Source organism: Urocampus carinirostris, chromosome 6 (assembly GCF_059441175.1).
Source record: "Urocampus carinirostris isolate Australia breed hairy pipefish chromosome 6, RoL_Ucar_1.0, whole genome shotgun sequence".
Classification (NCBI taxonomy): Eukaryota; Metazoa; Chordata; class Actinopteri; order Syngnathiformes; family Syngnathidae; genus Urocampus; species Urocampus carinirostris.
The window spans coordinates 7232479-7251404 of record NC_142354.1 but is presented as its reverse complement, the minus strand read 5'-3'; the positions used below and the strand labels follow the sequence as shown (position 1 = coordinate 7251404).

General features: G+C 41.3%; 1 protein-coding gene across 1 annotated transcript in view; it reads left to right on the top strand.

Moving 5' to 3' along the window:
- Window positions 1-9015: 9015 nt before the first annotated feature.
- Window positions 9016-18926, top strand: part of LOC148363685 (purine nucleoside phosphorylase-like) — a 28589-nt gene continuing 18678 nt past the window's right edge. Inside the window, exons 1-2 of the mRNA XM_088337087.1 lie at window positions 9016-9461; window positions 11972-12018. The gene's annotated coding sequence lies outside the window, so the exon portion shown is untranslated. The remainder of the gene's footprint in view (window positions 9462-11971; window positions 12019-18926) is intronic.

Below are 18926 nucleotides of genomic sequence, written 5' to 3'. Positions count from 1 at the left end.
TCACAGCCGGGGGTTTAAAAAGAGTTCATGAGCCGATCAGCTCTCCGGGCTGTTGGTGCCAATGGAGCAGTCACGGGTGCCCTGAATCGGCAATCATGACAGACAACATCCAGCTCAGTAGCCTAGATGGTAAGGCGCCCGCTTTGAGACTGGGAGGTTCGGGTTCGCGCCCCGGCCGAGTCATTCCTAAGACTTAAAAAGTGGTCGGCGGCGCCCTCTCTTGGCTGCGGCTGCATCGGGTCAGATGCAATCGACATTTCGTTCTGTGTACATTGTTACACAGAATGACAATACGAGGAAATTATTATTATTATTATTATTGTTGTAGATTGCTAAAATTGTCGCGGTTAAACTACCAAATGTTGTCTTTGTTCAAGCATTTCTTTCGTGGATAAAATAAAATTGTTTACACAAATTATCTTTGTTTTTATTCCACATAGTCTGTCTTACTGTAAATAAATAGGTCCTGCGTTTTGTTTGTAAGGTATATTATCGCTTAATAAGCGGAACAGCAATCAATAGTAAGGGGAGCAATTGGCTGACGTTGACGGGTATATTATAACTAAAACAAATTTTAATAATTAAGTGGTTTTGTTTCAAACATTATCAAATTTATACCAGTACTGTAAATAACTTGGACTAAACAGCACAAATCATTTTGCTTAAGTGACCCTCACAAATGGCTCGAAACTTCTATGAAGTATCACAGCAAACAAAAAACAGTCAGCTTTTTTTTTTGTTTCCTTCGGTTTTTTTGATCTTTGATTGTTTCTCATTGCAAAAGGGTAGACAAACTACAACTCGCGGGCCACATGCGGCCTATTAGGCTTTTCTATCCGGCCCGCCAAACGAAAATGTTAAAAATAAAATGATGATACGTATAAATGGTATTTACAAAGAACTACTGATGAAAATGTGTCAATTAGGTGCCACTTCTGTCCCCAGTGTCCCTCCCTGACGAATAAATAGCTGGCTATTTGTTTCTTTACTCGGGCGGCATTAGGTAGAGCGCTCGTCTTGGGATCAAGAGGTCGCAGGTCCCGGCTCCTCCGTGTTATATGTCGTAGTGTCCTTGGGCAAGACACTGAATCCCTAATGCCCCCAATAAGCAGGTAGGCGCCTTGCATGGCTCACACTGGCTGGTGTGTGAGTGTGTGTGAATGGGTAAGTGTGAAGCACATTGTAAAGCGCTTCGGCAGGTCTTCATTGAGTTGAATATCGCTATATAAATGCAGACCATTTACTTGCTATTTTCATAATTTATTTTATGAATTAAGATATTTATCAGCAGCACGGCAGCGCAGTGTTTGCCGCCTGTGCGGCACAGTTCCGAGGTCATGAGATAGAACCTTCCTTTGTGAAGTTTGCATGTTCTCCCCGTGCTTGCATGGGTTTCCTCCAGGCACTCCGGTTTCCTCCCACTTTCCAAAAACAGGCATGTTGGGTTGATTGGTCGGTCCTAATTGTCCCTAGGTGTGAATGAGCAAGTGAGTTGTCTGTCTCTGTATGCCCTGCAACTGGCTGGCAACCGGTTCAGGGTGTCTCCTGCCCACTGCCCGAAGATGGCTGGGAGGGGCTCAAGCACCCCCGCGACCCTACTGAGGATAAGCGGTGCAGAAAATGGATAGATCGATGGAAGATATTTATCAGATTCGATGAAAAATCCTTTGAACAAGCTGTATTGCGTTTTGAGTTTTCAAAGCATATTATCAAATTTGGTGCAATAGGAACCCAGCTAAAAAAGTAGACCCACTCTTGTCATAGCATCTTCACCCTTTTATTTATTTACGTGTGTGTGGGTTGGTGCCGATACATATGGATGCATGCGTTCACTCGAGTCTTTCGGTTCATATCTTTTTTATTCCCATCCCTAACACTTTCAACTCCCAGAGTAGTCATATTGTAGCTGTGTAATATTCCAAGACATCCATCCCCACTAACTTAGCCTTTGAAGAAGTAACAAGAAAAGAAAATAATTAAAAAAAATATTGAAAAGCTGAGATGGTGGTGATGCGTAAGGTTTTAACCAGAGTCAAATTTCACCAATATCGGTGTTTTTATTGAGAAACTAAAACCAGATCACTGTGAAATTAACAGTGGCAAAGAGATAACCACAGACACTGTCCTCTATCAGCTCAATTATCACAAAAGAGTTAGACTCGATAAATGTTCATACATGCTGATTTGGTGGATGGGGACATCTTGCAAGCAAACTTAACCAATAGGGTGAAAAGCTATCGACCAGGACCAGGGCATTTTCTAGCCAATGTCACACCTTGCCAAGGCCCGACAGCCTGGGCACACTACCCCCAGACCATGCAGAAACACATGCCAAAGACCTGGCCTCGTAATCCAAGGCATCACCACCAAGACAGCCAGAAGCTGAGCCGCACGCCCCCACCGGCCAACAGACCCATTTCCCTAACCCCATCTGCCTTTCGCTATCCACCCGACCCCCAATAATTCCATTTCTCAACCACCCCATACCCCTCAGCCTCCACACCACCCCAAGCCCTAAAAGCCCATTCACCCAAGCAAAACTCTCCACTCAACACACCCCCAGGCTCCAAAACCACCCCCACAATCGACAACCAGCCGAGCCCACCCACTAAATTCCAGGGTAACAAAAGCAGGTGGCCTGAACTGAAAAATTTGATAACTCCTTCTTTTTACTGTCTTTCCTTGTGGATATTTAATGTTTCAACGTGGGCATGTGCGGTTTATAGTTCCCGGGTTATGTATGTACAACCTCTTTTTTCCTTTAAAGGAATTGTGTGCGCCTTGTAGTCAGGTACGGGTTAAAGTCCGAAAATTATGATATATTTTGGAAATTTTTCTTGTTTTTGTCAAAGAATACTTCAAGATACATTAAGTTAAAGCAGAGTTTCTCAATTATTTGATGTCATGTAAATGGTAAATGGTCTGCATTTATATAGCGCTTTTCAAGTCAATGAAGACCTCCCAAAGCACTTTAGAATGTGCTTCACACTTACCCATTCACACACACACCCAAAAGATTGGAGAAGCTTGCTCTGATGAGTTCCATTACCACCCACTGCATTTTTTTATTCTAGCAGGAAAAAAACATTCCCTGAGGAAACAAAGGAAACAATTGTATTGCAATTGGAGTGAATCATTTTCTAATCAGAAGAAATCTGCTCATGCCACATCAAAGTAGTGATGGAGAGGCACATTCTGACCTAATTGGCATAGCATAATTTGCATATTACTCGCCGGGGTGGATTAATTCAGTTTCTGTGTGTGTATTGGAGGCCGCCTGACCGAGGCTGCCATGAGGTCGGTGTAAACTTGGAGAAGATAAAGCTTGGATCAGAGCGGGCTCCTTAATGGGTCTTTAGTGGCGGCGGACGGAACCAGGGAACGAAGGAAGCACTGATGCAACGTACCTGGGGAGACGCGTCAAGACTGACGCTGGCTTGCTCACTCGGTTGCGTCTTTTCAATAAAGCCCGAAGTGGCAACATTGCAAGACTTCAGTTATGGAGCATCAGACTCACTTTATTGCACATGATTGCAAATGTTGTTTGTTATTTGCTGTGGAAAGAGAGCGACGTGTGTCAGTGCAGTTTTTTTTTACCCATTTGGGCTTTTACACAAATTAGTTCGACCGTAAAGGTGAACTGAAGTCTTTGCTAATTGAGTCCCTGAAGCAGGTTTAAATTTGCAAAATTAAGTTTGATCATTGTGTTTTATGAGTGGAGGCAGAGTCTTAAATAAAACATGACAAACACATATAAGAGGGCTTGTGTTTTGATGTTTAGTGTGCATTAACTAATTCAGTGCCATAACGTACAAATACGTTTTCAGAAGAATTGGCCCTGAGTCCAAAATGTAAAAGTAGGTGTTTTTATTCTATTGTCAAAACTATTCCAAAGCATTAGTTGCTTGCTGCTGATCAGTAAGTATCAAGCCTTTGGGGATGATTTTGGTATGATAAATCACCACTAGATGCCAGGAATGGCTTTGATCAGATCTTTGCCAGCACATCAAGATGACCCAAATTCCTTGTGTTGCTTCCTCTATCCAGCGATTAAGAGTGAGTGGGCGGCCCCCAAGTAACCGAAATCGTGAGATCACGTCAATGGAAACTCTGGCGCTTGAAAGTTGTTCCAAAGTTTATGCATCGTTCAATCATAGGTTTAGTGTACATGCAATCATTATTTTTTTTTTGCCCTTGTGTTTATGGAAAGCATTGTTTAGATATTCGAGATATCAGAAATGCAAAAAAAAAAGGCACGGTGTGAAAATTCTGCTTATGTTCTTTGATTTGACTTTATAGCTACAGAAACACATTTACTGTAGGCTGTCAGAACCCGAACAGACAGTGGACCCAAACGCGTAACGTTTTCACAAAAAACTGTATTTTACGGAAACGCGACAGTCATGCGCAGAAACAGAAACGTCAGCGATTCGGCGATCGCTGGGCAGAAGAAGTGAGACAGAGAAGTCAGGCGCGAAAAAACAGGAAGCCAGGGCCAGACAAGATCGAAACCGGACAGGAGAGACAGGATCGATACCAGATACAGGATACACGAGCAAGATATCGGACAGGACGGGAGAGGCCGGAATCGATACCGGATACTGAATACATAAGCAGGATACCGGACAGACGGAATCAATACCGGATACAGGATGCACGAGCAAGATACTAGAAAGGCCGGGACAGACGGGATCAATACCGGATACAGAATGCACGAGCAAGATACCGAACATGAGAGGTGGGATCGATACCGGATACACAAGCAGGATGCCAGAAGGGACGGGACTGACGGAATTGATCCCGGATACACGAGCAAGATACCGGACAGGACGGGACAAGCGGGATCAATACCAGATACTTGATACAAAAGCAAGATACCGGACAGACGGGATCGATACCGGATACTGGATACATGAGCAAGAAACCGGACAGGACGGGACAGACAGGATCGATACTGGATACTGGATATATGAGCAGGATACTGGACAGAGTCAAAATGCATGTCTTGCAAGTGCAGAGGTTATATATATAAAAAATGTCAAGGTGAGTAACCCAAAATCTTTACTAGGTGGTGCGTGGAAACTGACCTAAGTTGTAAGTGCAGTGTAACAAATAGTGAAAAAAAAATTGTGCAAAAAAATAAAATAAAATAGTGCATTGTAACATTTGTGCAAAAAAAACAGTGTAATAACATTTAACAACAACACAATTCCTAAATAAGTCAACAATGAGATGTGAATACCCATTTTTTTATTTTTATGCAATATATTGTTTTTTACAATGGTGTGCGCTTGTTTAAGGTGACGATGGCCCCAGGAAAGCCTCTTAGTCCTTTTTTTAAGTGACGTCTAGCGCCTAACAGAGAGCAGAAGGTCAAAGAGGTAGTGGCTCTCTTTGTTTTGCTGCAGGGAAGAGATAAGCCAATTATTTTGTGGGCTGTGTTGGTCTCTGCTGTACGCTTTTCACTGTGGCTTTTTAGAAGGACACCAGCAGCTTCTGTTACAGATTGTTTTCCCGAGGACCCTCAGCAAGTGGAGTCGCTGCTCTGCGTTATCTACCACAGTCCTGGTGATTGGAGACCAGGAGAAGTCGTCAGACAATCTGCACACCCATAATAAATGAAGCTGGGCCTGTACTTGCCGCCCAAAATCGAGGCTCAGACAACATCCTTGGGAGAAGCTGGTGCTCAGTAGTCAGTTGCAAAAATAGTGGTCAAAAGTCGCTTTCTTGCTTCATTTTTTGTAACTGAAACAAAAGTAACGGTCTGCGTATTGGGCCAGAGGATGTGACGCAACCACTATTGATGTGTAGGGGTCATGACCAACTTTAGTGACGTCTGTCCTGCTTCCAAGGAAAAGGTCAGTCAAAGTTAATGTAGTTTCCCATCTTTATTTTGAAGGACACTTGTAGACAGGAAGTCATGTCACATCGGGAACTATGTTGCTTAAATCAAGTTTGACCAACATTAATCACTCTAGTGCTCGAGGGCCACATGTCCTGCTGTGTTTTAGAGTTTTCTTTCCTCCGATTGTCATGCTTCACCGTTTGCCCTCACTTGGGCTCACTCATTCAGCCCCAGCTACCACTCGTTCCCTAATTAGTCCTCCTCCTATTAAACATGTCGTTCTCGTTTACTCCTTGTCAGTCCGTCTGCGAACCCCAGCACATGCAAGGCAAGCACTTTTGACTCTGGCTCGCGTTTTGATGCCCAACCTGTTTTCTGTATCGATCCCCGATCCAAGCTCCGTTCTCCTGTCCCGACTACCCGCATCCTGCCCGATTCTGTTTCGTGTATCGATCCCCGATCCCTGGCTTCCCGCTCGTCCCGGCTACCCGACTTGTTCCGATCTCCATTTGTGTCACCTAAGTCGAAGAAGAGAAACCTCCAAAATCTTGAAGGACACGCGGCCTTCGAGGACCACAGTGCCCTGGTCTGAGCCAGACTTTCTCATTGACACAGGGCATCACCATCGATAGTTATCTGCTTCTGTTGATGTGCATTTGACCTTTTGTTTGTAAGATTATAAACATATCCTTTTGTTGAACAATATTTTCGATTTATTTAATTAAGGGTGCCAATTGCTTCATGGACTTTTTTTGATCGTTTGTTGTCACTGTATTGTCATTGTATGTTTTAACTTTACTCTTTTCACTTTATTCCAAGAGGAGTTAAGCTACTGCAAAATTGTGTACCAAACACACATTAGGAGAGCAGAACACTGCCAAACTTAAAGGGAAACTGCAGCACTTTTGCGATTTGGCGCACAAGTCACAGGCGTGAGTGTGATAGGTATTTGCATATGCGTCGCAGGTATAAATATGCTTTCAAAGACAAAACAGTTATTTTTCATTGCACTACTGCTACGATGTACTATTCTTTCAATGCACCATCATTATAACTTTAGTAAATGTTTACCATGGAGTGCTGTGTTTAATCCCGTTGCGTGCAATGTTACACAATGTTGATATCAATAAAAATAAAATGAAAATCAATAAATTCAAATGACTTCAATTAACTGCGCCGCTTATCCTCAGTAGGGTCGCGGGCGTGCTGGAGCCCATCCCAGCTATCTTTGGCAGTGGGCAGGGGACACCCTGAACAGGTTGCCAGCCAGTCGCAGGACACACGGGGACAGACAACTCACTCGCTCAGTCACACCTAGGGACAATTTGGACCGGCCAATTCACCTGAAATGCATGTCTTCGGAATGTGGGAGGAAACCGGACAACCAACCATTCACTCACTCATCCACACTTAGGGACAATTTAAACCGGCCAATTAACTTGACATGCATGATTTTGGAGGTTGCTGGTTTGAGCCACGGCTGGGTTCTACCTAAGATTTACAACATTGGAACATTACCTCCCTACTTGGTGGTCATGTTTAGGGGTTGGAATTGGGTCACCTTATGACTTCCAACGAAATGTTGCAACAAATCAGTTGGGTTGACCGAGGGGGCTGGGAATCCCCTCCTCAATGTAAATCTCCGAGAAAGAGTCATAAATATGAATGTGTTCTTGACTCTAGCCAGCTCCCACTATGAGGATGGGGCTCCGGTACAGTGGCTTGCGATCCTGTATTTGGTTCCATCCATCTTCCCATCAATTCTAACCATCTTCCCTGTCCCTGCTGAAGAAAAGCAGGCCCAAACCATGATGCTGCCACCACCATGTTTGTCTGTGGTGATGGTGTGTTGAGGGTGATGAGCTGTGAGGCTTTCATGCCAAACATAACGTCTTGCATTGCTGCCAAAAAGTTTGATTTTGGTCTCATCTGACCAGAGCACCTTCTTCCACATGTTTGGTGTGTCTCCCAGTCGCTTGTGGCAAACTTTAAACACTTTTTATGGATATCTTTAAGAAATGTCTTCCTTCTTGCCACTCTTCCATAAAGGCCAGATTTGTGCAGTAAACGACTGATTGTTGTCCGATGGACAGATTCTCCCACCTCAGCTGTAGATCTCTGCAGTTCATCCAGAGTGATCATGGACCTCTTGGCTGCATCTCTGATCAGTTTTATCCTGATATGAGCTGAAAGTTTAGGGGGACAGCCCGATCTTGGTGGATTTGCAGTGGTCTGATACTCCTTCCATTTCAATATTATTGTTTGCACAGTGCTCCTTGGGATGTTTAAAGCTTGGGAAAAAAAACTTGTATCTAGATCCAGCTTTAAACTTCTAAACAACAGTATCTCGGACCTGCCTGGTGTGTTCCTCGTTCTTCATGATGCTCTCTGCACTTTAAACAGACCTCTGAGACTATCACAGTGCAGGGGCATTTATACAAAGACTTGATTACACACAGGTGGATTCCATTTATCATTGTTAGTCATTTGGATCAACATTGAATCATTCAGAGATCCTCACTGAACTTCTGGACAGGGTTGCTGCACTGAAAGTAAAGGGGCTGAATAATTTTGCACATCCACTTTTTAGTTTTTTATTTGTTAAAAAAGTTTAAAATATCCAATAAAGTGTGTTCCACTTCATGACTGTGTCCCACTTATTGTTGATTCTTCACAAGAAATTACAGTTTTATATTTTTATGTTTGAAGTCTGAAATGTGGCAAAAGGTCAATTGATTTGTGCATCAACCAGAAGAGGTGGAGCCTTTATATTTCTTGTCTTGTGCAATCCTGAGAGCTTGAAAATTAATAGTTGAGACACTTCGTATCATTTCTGTCTTTTGTCTTCAAACCCTCGAATATATCCTTTGCGATTCCTGGGTAATGTCTACGACATATTCTTTTTTTTTCTCCAGGCATCGCGAATTCTGAAAATAATTTTGCAAATAAAAAGACCAAAATTCAGCACTCTTTTACAGTAAATTCTGTGCTCATGTTGGCCCAATTTATATCATTGTTTTTTTGGATATGTCACGATTCTGTCACTTGCCTGCTAATTGCCCTCACCTGCACTCACTCTTTCAGCCCCAGCTGCCACTCGTTTCCTAATTAACCTCCTCCCTATTTAAGCACTTCGTTCTCGGTAACTCTTTGTCATTCTGTCAGCGAACCTCAGCAGATATAAGGCAAGCACTTTTTGACTCTGGCTCCCGTTTTGATTCCGACCTGTTCCTGTATCGATTCCCTGTCCCTGGCTTGCCGATCATCTCCGGTTACCTGACCTGCTTACGATCCCCGACCACGCTTCGTTCTCCTGTCCCGGCTACCCAACCTGCTTCCAATCCACGACCACGTTTTGTTCTCCTGTCCCCCCTACCTGACGTGCCACCTGTCACCGGCTGCGAGGGCTTCCTGCTCCTCCTGCCTAGCGAGCACCAGATCGCTGTCTTTTTCCTCTCGCCCTGACTTCCCCAATCCCTTTATAAAGCATTGTGTGAAACGTTACGCATTTGGGAGCCACAGCTTGTTCCGGTCGTAACAGTGTAAGTCACGCCAACTCCCCACACGCTGCCCTCTGTTTGCCACTGGTGACAAACAACCAAGTCCGTACGCGCATGTAAGCTAACCCCCCTGTTTTTAGTACTTTATAGTTGTGAATACGGCTTGGATGAGAGTACAGTATATACGATAGAAGGAATATTACAAATTAACTAAAAATTATACTGTAGATATTAACATCACAGCATTGGTTATTTGTTGCATACAGCATTGTATTGCAGGCAAAAGAAAAGCTGTATCTGACTTCACGGGCAAAAGAACAACTGTTAAATTACAGTAAACATTATGGTCCACTTTTTGCTTTTAAAAAGTAGAAAAGTGATGCACCATGTTGTTACAACCGTTGAGTAACAACATGTTATAATTAAAGGGACAATATATAATATTATGAAATATTTAGTGCCTCCAAGCAATGTTCCCTCTAATTTTCCACGGGTCTGAGCGTTCACACAACGTCGTTGAGCAATGTACGATAGCAAAGGTTGCAGGGCCTACAAACGTCATTTGTTTTTACAACAATTCTTACACAAGATTTCCATTTCTTTTATTCCTGGTATCTTTTGTCGCATAATACTAATATTTTTGGGGCTTATTTAGCCGGTTGCACAATACAGAACTGTATATAATTACATTTTTTAATGGAAGTACAATGTTGGCAACAAGATTAACTTGATATAATTGGAAATTATTTGAATGCAACACAAACTTTTTCCTCTTTTTACCTGTTTTTTCTCCTTTTTTAAAAATTCCTTTATAAAAAAAATCTCATTGTGTTTATTTTTTCCGAGCTGTTACTTTTTTCTTGCTTTTTTGTTCTGTATTACCTTTTTTTCCCTTTATTTGCTTCTTTCTTTTCTTCTGGCTTTTTTTCAGCATTTTTTCTGCTCTTATTTTCTTTTTTTCTCAGCTTTTCACTACTTTTTCATTTTGGTATTTTTTTTCTTTTTTGTTCTATTTTTCTTTTTTGTTCTATTTAAGTAATTGTGTGCACAATTTTACATAATATTTAGTCGTGTAGTGATGAAAGAAGCAAAAACAACCTGAAGAGCCGTTTGGGACCCGAAAGAGAGGGTTCTTTTTAGTGAGCCGAGCCGAAGAAGCCGGTTCTCGAAAAACTCTACTGACTTTACTTAACTTCGTTCACCTTCGACCTTGACTTCAAAATACCACATTTAGAGCACAGCCTCAGGGGAACCCGTGTATTTTTACTTTCATGCACTGTAACTATGACTTAATTCACTTTTCAATTAGCAATTTTGAGCCCTAATTTTTGTGAGCTGGTTAGATTTTCTTGTGCGCTGAAAAGCTCTGGTAGTGCGCAATTGCGCACACACGCAGCTTAGAGGGAACATTGCCTCCAAGTGGTACGAAAAACTCATTAATTAAAAAAAACGTTGATTTGAATACAGTACTCAAAAATACATGAACTATCATACCAATGTTAATTTTCTACAAAAAATCATAGGTCGAGAAATTTGTATTTATTTTTATTCTCGGTCGACGCCATTTTTGTCTCGGGTCTCGCTGCTACGGGCATCCAAAGCAACCGAAACTCGCTATGTGTTTTGAATGTTAAAAAAAAATCTGCAAAGCTCCCGATTAGTCTGCAACTTGGAGATACTACCACAAACAAATTTTTGGGGTACTCACTCAAAGCATTGAGTTGCCGCATCGGTAAGAGTATTTCGGTCTGTGTTTTAAAAAAAAGATGATGCCAGTTTCTTTTGTTCAACTTATGTTTCTAGCATTGTTTTCCGACTGGTCTTGCTAGCCATGTTATTAGTCTTGTGCATCCTGATTAATGGGACTCACAGCCTTATATTGACATGTATTTAATCAGCTTGTAGAAAGTAGTTTACTTGCATTTTGGAAGAAAAGATTAAACAGCATGATTCTGAGTAGGGGTTAGCGCGTCTGCGGAACAGTTCTGAGGTCATAAATTCGAACCTTCCTGTGTGGAGTTTGCATGTTCTCCCTGTGCTTGCCTGGGTTTCTTCCGAGGACTCCAGTTTCCTTCCACATTCTAAAAACATGCATGTCCGGTTAATTGTTCGGTTCAAATTGTCCCTGGGTGTGAATGAGCGAGGAAGTTGTCTGTCTCTGTGTACCCTGCAACTGGTTGGCAACCAGTTCAGGGTGTTCCCTTTCCCACTGCCTGAAGATGGCTGGGATTGGCTCAAGCACCCCCGCAACCCTACTCAGGATAAGCGGTGCAGATAATGGATGGATGGACTCTGAGTCCATTTAATTTTCTTAGTAGTCGTTGTTGGCAAAGCTAAACTATTCGAGCTAATTGTATGCTTTACCTTGAGCGTTTGAACTGGTTATTGGTTTTGTGGTACATGAACACATTACCTTAGACAACGTAATCTAGTGATTTTTGTATCGTGTGTGAGAGAGAGTGGGATACGTGGTGACATCGACTGTATTCCTAATTTTCGATATGACTCGTGACACCTTGGATGTCAAGCAGTTCGGTGTCGGACACAAGCAGTCATATTTTCTCTCATATTTTACTCAAAAGGATTTTATTGAATAACTAAATCAGTGACTCATCTTCCCTTTCAGAGATGTTCACGTGGGGGAGTGTGAATCCTCAAATTGAAGTCCTCAAGGTTAGTTTGTAACTTAATATTTGTAACATACAAAAGATTCTTGTATTTATATGTTAAAGACATGACCTAATACTATTTTCTTTAGTGCCCTACATGAGATGAGCATTGATGAGGAAACATATAATGACCGCATTCAAACACCCTTCTAGTAAATATAGTTCAAATATTGTGTCTTTCAGGAATGGACAGAGAATCATTTTGCTATATATTCAACTGGACAATTTGACAAGGACAGCTCAGATGAAGAATATGTGCCATCAATTTCATTGCAGTATGTTTATACTCATGAACTTATATGGCATGTTTATATGACGCTGTAAAATGTCATTAATCCATCAGCAACACAGAACGGGAGGTTCAGTGAAAAATCAAAAGGTCATTGATGAGCTTTGTTTAAATGACACAAAAAATAGAAGCCCTCCAATTTTGCTGTACTTGTTTGACAATAAAGGAAAAAAACGATACCGAGATAGAGGCTACCGCGGCGAACTCGTTTGACTTGATTGATTTGCCGTTTCCTCATAGTCGGTGTATACCGGATGGAACCCATAATTGACAAATTTGCGTTTTTCCGTACAGATTTTCTTGTACGTCTTAAAATGCATAATAATCGTACTTTGTTTGTCAAAAAACGTACAGGTTGACAGGTATGCAATTGCATGTTGACTCAAAAATAGTGTTTATTCTGAATCCATAAAATATGAATACAATAGATTTTTACTCGTTGCTTCATAGTTAGACTAAACTGGAAACTGTGTAAGGGTTCATTTTCTCCAACAGATTAGCTAGGACCAACTTGCAGGTTCCCTGATCACCTGGTTCTGTGTTCAATCGAAGCACAATTTTATTGAGTGGTCACTAACAACAATCGTTTTTTTTTTTTTTAAATCAAACTGGTCTAATTGTATATCACTCACTTTCTCTTGGTATATATGAGTACTGAATGAATGCCAGGAGCGCATTCCTTGGTAGCGCGTTACTCCCAACACTGCTGATTACAAAGTTGTTAACAGACTTTGCTGGAGGGTCAAAGGATGACCAACGTAAACACACACACCTACAACAACACGCACACCCACACACATGCAAGAACACGCACACACTTCATGTCACCAAGGATGGCATTGACATGCCAACAGTTACTGCCGGTTTCATCACAGAGACAATTCCAGACAGCCCACTGTGTATGTGCGTCAGTGTGTGTGCATGTGTGTGTGTTAATAACCACAAACAGAGGTCATCATGGATGACGCAAAAGTGATATAAGAAGACTCTCCTCGAGTATCTGTGTGCACGTTGTTGCAATTGAGTCCAGTGAGCATGCAAGGACCAGCTACTGCCACATTCGTTCTTTTTTGGGGAGGAATTTTAGTCTATTTCATCATTATATTAAGGAAGTTGTGCTTTTTGAAAATATTGAACAATTCTAACCCTGATTATTATTTTATGTATTCATGGTTTTTGATCACATCAAGAAATAAAGAGTAATTTAGTACAGCTGCATGCCCTCCCCCCAAAAAAAACATTTCTATCTTAGTTAATATTATTAGTATGCCATTCACACATGCCAACCATTTTGTTTGGAACTGGCAAGGCACCGTACCCCAGAGGACACCAACTGAATGTGGACCAAGACACACTTGTGCCCAATCTCCACACACGTGTCTCTTCAAATATTTTATATTGACTGCTCAGACCGCACACTGTGTCAGGTCATTGCCATTTCCATCCGGTCTTCTGCCTTCATGTCAGGTTTTGTTGGTCTTGCCTTTGTTTCCGGTTTGGATATTGTCAGGTTTAAAATGTTCCTTATTGTTGATAAGTTTATTCTACTCGTTTTTGTTTTAACAAATCAGATTGCGTAGAATGCCATGGTTGTTTGGTATTTTGACTATTACACATTGTAGATACTGTATCATTGTGCCTATTGGCCAGGGCTTCTCAAATAATCTTTGTCATGCCCTCCATCAGAAGAAGAAAACCCCTTCTGCCAAAATCGTAACAAAACATACGTCTCACATCATTGGGGCACTTTAGGGTCCGCAATACTTCGTGTCTACACTTCATACTCATACTCCATGCTATCTATGTGCAAAGCGCTGAGGCATTACTGCCGGGCGCACACTCTGCCAAAGAGAGCGCCACTGCCACGCAACGTAGAGGGGGTTCAATTGCACTTTATTCTATGACAGTAAAAAAAGTACCCGATATCAAACGCTCCCCCTAGGCAGAGGGTTAGGGTTAGGGGTTAGGTTAGGAAGCAATCTTATTTTCTCAAGGTCCCCCAAAAAAAATTGGAGGTCCTTGGGAAACTAAGTTTCTGCACTGGCCATTCAGGAAACTGGCTGTTTGTTGAAGCCCTGGCAACCAAAGTGACTACACCCGAAACAAAAATGTCCACCTTGAGCAGTAAGGAAACTTACAACTTTCCAAATTATCATCACAGAAACATGCAATAGTGAGACGGACATTTAACAACTATAATGAGCATGTTTGTGTGTGCGTGTATATGTGTATGTTTCAGTTGCGCTCCTGCCCATCAAATGCAACTTTGGGCAATATCGTTCACTCACATACCCGTGAACACTCACGCACATGCTTCATCTCCCAGTGAAACAAACAAAACAAAATAAAACACACACTGGCTCCCTCCGTCTTCATCAGGCGGGTTTCTGTCGTAACGAAGTGCAATCAACACGCAACGCTGACCAACACGCACACGCATGCTCAAAACACGCACACGCAGGTTTGGCTAAAGGATGAACTCAGCCTGTGATTGCAGAAGAGTTACAGTATTGACTCATTCAATTTATGTGTGCGTGCGTGCGTGTGCACGCAAGAAAGAGAGATTTTTTTTTTTTTTATTACCAGCAAAGGGCAACAATATGTACTTAGCTGCCCTATTAATATCGGATACAATATGTCAACCTGTAGGGTATTGCCGTACAAAGTACGTTTTTTATGCATTTTAAGACGAGTACGACGTACAAGGAAATCTGTACGGAAAAACGCAAATTTTTCAATCGCATGCACCTGCCGCCTGGGGATTTTCCATCATGCATCATTCAGGAAAAAAAAGATATAGTGTACGATTATTTAGAATTTTGTACGGGAAAATACGACAGTTTGTACGGGCATGGAGCCGTGGAGGTTGACAGGTATGATATATGGATAGCTAGATTTTTTTTAATCACTACTTCAATGCACATTTTCCTTACGTAATTGTAAGTCTTCTTTGTTTACTTGACTCGACTGGTTAAAAGTTAAAAGTGGTTAGCGTTGTTTGTGGTTAGATTTAATTAATAGAAACTCAAATATTATCTCTATTAACCAAGTTTTATTCAAGCCACTATTGTTATTTTGGCAATGAAAGAGTCAAAAATCATCTATGTGTCATTTCTTGCCTGCAATTAGTCAGTTGCCACACCAGGATAGCTGGGAGATACGATTGTAGGTAGTTGCTGCCACCTTGCAGTGGTTTTTGCGAACTCCATTGATTCAATTAGATTTTGTTTTTACATTGGTTACAGTACCAGTCATTTAAATCCCGCCTATAAAACGGGGTCGCCGGCGCCCCATGGTAATAAGAGGGCTAACTATGTGTTAATAATGCCCAACTGAGTTCAAAGCACATTTTTTTCCACTGCGCCTATCTGTTTTTATCTTACTTTTACCAACGCTGTTCAGGGACTTGCAAAACATTAGGTAGGAGGAGAAGGGTGCTGAGGCGACTGGTTGGAGAGTGACTTTATGCTGGTCATCACAGTTTTTTTGTCAATGTACCAAGAAAATGGTAAAAGGCCTGTTTCAAATAGAGGCCAAACCCCATACCAAACTCTCAAATTGATGAAAAGAGAAGAGTTTATTTGATCATGTCTAAGATATGGACATACTCATGAATGTTCTGACTGAGGCTGCGCTCATGACTTTAAACCTGAATATAACGGCAGAGAGTAACAAATTGAAAATTCTGAACAGCTCTTTTAAAGGTAGGGGGCGTCATCGGAGGTTAAATATATTCGCTGTTAAGCTTGTGTTAACAATTCTCAAATGAGTTCAGAGAGACCTTATGCTTTATTTTCCATTGCGCTTATCTGCTTTTATTTTACATTGAGCCGAGATGTTCGGGCTGAACATATTAGGTTTAAGGAATGGAGTATGAAGCAAGTGACGTCATGCTCGCCCCTACAGTTTTCTTTTTCTATTTGTCAGTGTGGTGTGAAAATAGTGAAAGTAAGAAATGGTTTGCTTCAAGCAGAGTCCAAATGACACCCCAAACCTCTAGGAAATGCACGTATTTGCATGTGATTCATGAATATACTGACTGAAACTGCAGCAATGGCACAATCCACGAGATGCCGGCAGGGAGTAACAAAGTTCCAAATTCCGTACAGCTCCTTTTTCACTCTGTTAAACTATTAGATGTGATATCAGATATACATGAATCACAATAACAATAGCCCTAATTCGTGCCTACATTGTTCATTTTCTATGCACTGCACATATTCTACTGCATAACGGTAAAATAAATGCAAAATGAAAATCAGTAAAATGAACAGTTTCACATTTTTCTATTTGCAATTCTGATTCAAATTTGATTGTTATAATTGATTCATGGATTTTTCAAATAAGTAGACCGCATATAGCATGACCACCTCAATTTAAATATCAAATCATGGTATAATAAATTTTCAATTTCACATTAACATTTTTTTTTTCTTCCTTTTTGTTATTTAACAGCTCAGTAGCCTAGATGGTAGGGCGCCCGCTTTGAGACTGGGAGGTCGCTGGTTCGCGCCTCGGCCGAGTCATACCTAAAACTTATAACATTGGTAAAAGTGGCGGCGCCCTCTATTGGCTGCGGCTGCATCGGCTCGCTACAACGGGTCAGGTGTATCGACATTTCGTTCTGTGTACATTGTTACAAAGAATGACAATAAAGGAAATTATTATTATTATTATTATTAACACTTAGTTGATTAATTTGTTTTTAAATTCATTGGAATACAGTAGATAATGATGAAAATCAAGAATTAAAAACAAATAAATGTCAATTTGGGACATAATTGCTTCTACATTTTTGTGTTTTTTGTTTATTTTATTTTTTTTATTTATTTATTTATTTATTTATTTTGGGGGGGGGGCTGTATTTGTCAAAAATAAATTAGATATAAATTCATTAATTCCCTCCTTTCAAAACCCGCGGAGGTGATGAAGCCCATCCCAGATGACTTTGGGAACGGAAAGGGCTACGTTTAATCACAAATATGAATATATATTTAAATACCACCTAACTGTAACCTTTTCGAATCACACACAGTAATTACTGGTAAATAACTTTAAAAATGCTAATAATCATCAGAGGAATAGTAAAATTTCTCTTTTTCCCCCCTGCACGGTGAAACAATACTATCAAAATCCACTAGAGGACGCTAAATCTTAACCTGTGAACATTTTTTGCCACCGTCACAGGGACTCGCCTGTCACGATCAAGTGGTTGACATTCATCCATCATTTATCTGCACAACTTATCCTTACTAGGGTCGCAGGGGTGCTGGAACCCTTCCCAGCCATCTTTGGGCAGTGGGCAGGGGACATCCCTGAACCGGGTACCAGCCGATTGCAGTGCACACAAAGACAGACAACTCACTTGCTCATTCACACCTAGAGACAATTTAGACCAATCAACCTGACATGCATGTTTTTGGAATGTGGGAGGAAACGGGAGTGCCTGGAAGAAACCAACATCAGCACAGGGAGAACATGCAAACCCTGCACAGGAAGGCTGGTAGCTGGTTTTGAACCCATGACCTCAGAGCTGTGCTACGGACACTGCAGCTGCCTTGCCGCTGCATGGTATACATTCAACAATGATATCTAGAAATATTCATCCATCCATTTTCTGACCCACTTATCCTCACTAAGGTCGCTAGGTGTTGGAGCCCATCCCAGTGGTCTTCAGGCAGTGGGCAGGGGATACCCTGATTTGGTTGCCAGCCACACACAAACATTTAAAATCTCACTCATACCAAGGGATGATTTGGACCTGCAAATCAACCTGCCATGCATGTTTTTGGGACGTGGGAGGAAACAAAACAAACAAAAGAAAGACTCTTCCCTGAACTAATCATTAATAGTGTTTAGAGCGGGGGTCTAAAACTCATTTTACCTGGGGGCCGCTATTAACAGAGTTTGGGTCAGGCTGTGCTGCATCAAGTTTTTCTTGTGGATATCATAGCGTAGATCAGGGTTCGGCAACCTATGGCACGCGTGCCAGCAGTGGCACGCGAGGGGTTAACCAGTGACACGCAAGCGTACGGCAAAGTAATAATAATTTTTTTAAATGCGCATTTTTACCTGAAATTTAGACATTTTCATTGTGCGCTTTCATTGTTTAGCGGCTTTACAGCTATGATATCCACGATCACAACTAATTGGACATAAATAGCCTTTATTTGATGTACTATAATAGCAGGGTGAGTGAACTATTTTGGTATTGTGTCAATAAGGTTTGAGTAGCGTGCCACAATAGTAGTTCCACAAGGAAGATGATTAGCAATATAATGAGAAGACCACTGTCGGTGGTTACATGGAAATTGAAAGCATCACCTTAGCAGAAAAAAAGGCAAAAAAATGAAGAGAAGCACATGGTTAACAATTGAGGAAAGTCACGTTTATGTTATGTAAACTAGTAAGAAGAATTCTGACTCATATACAGCGTACACAATTTGAAATGTTTAAAAAACTTTTTTACTTTGTTATCTAATCACTGATGTGTCTCTGGCACCATAAACCCAGATTACAATAGGAATATGTGGTTATGAATGTTAGGATCTTTAACTAACTCATTATTGTCCAGGCAAGATATTTTTTTATAAAGATGTTATTGACTAATCTTATGGTTCTAA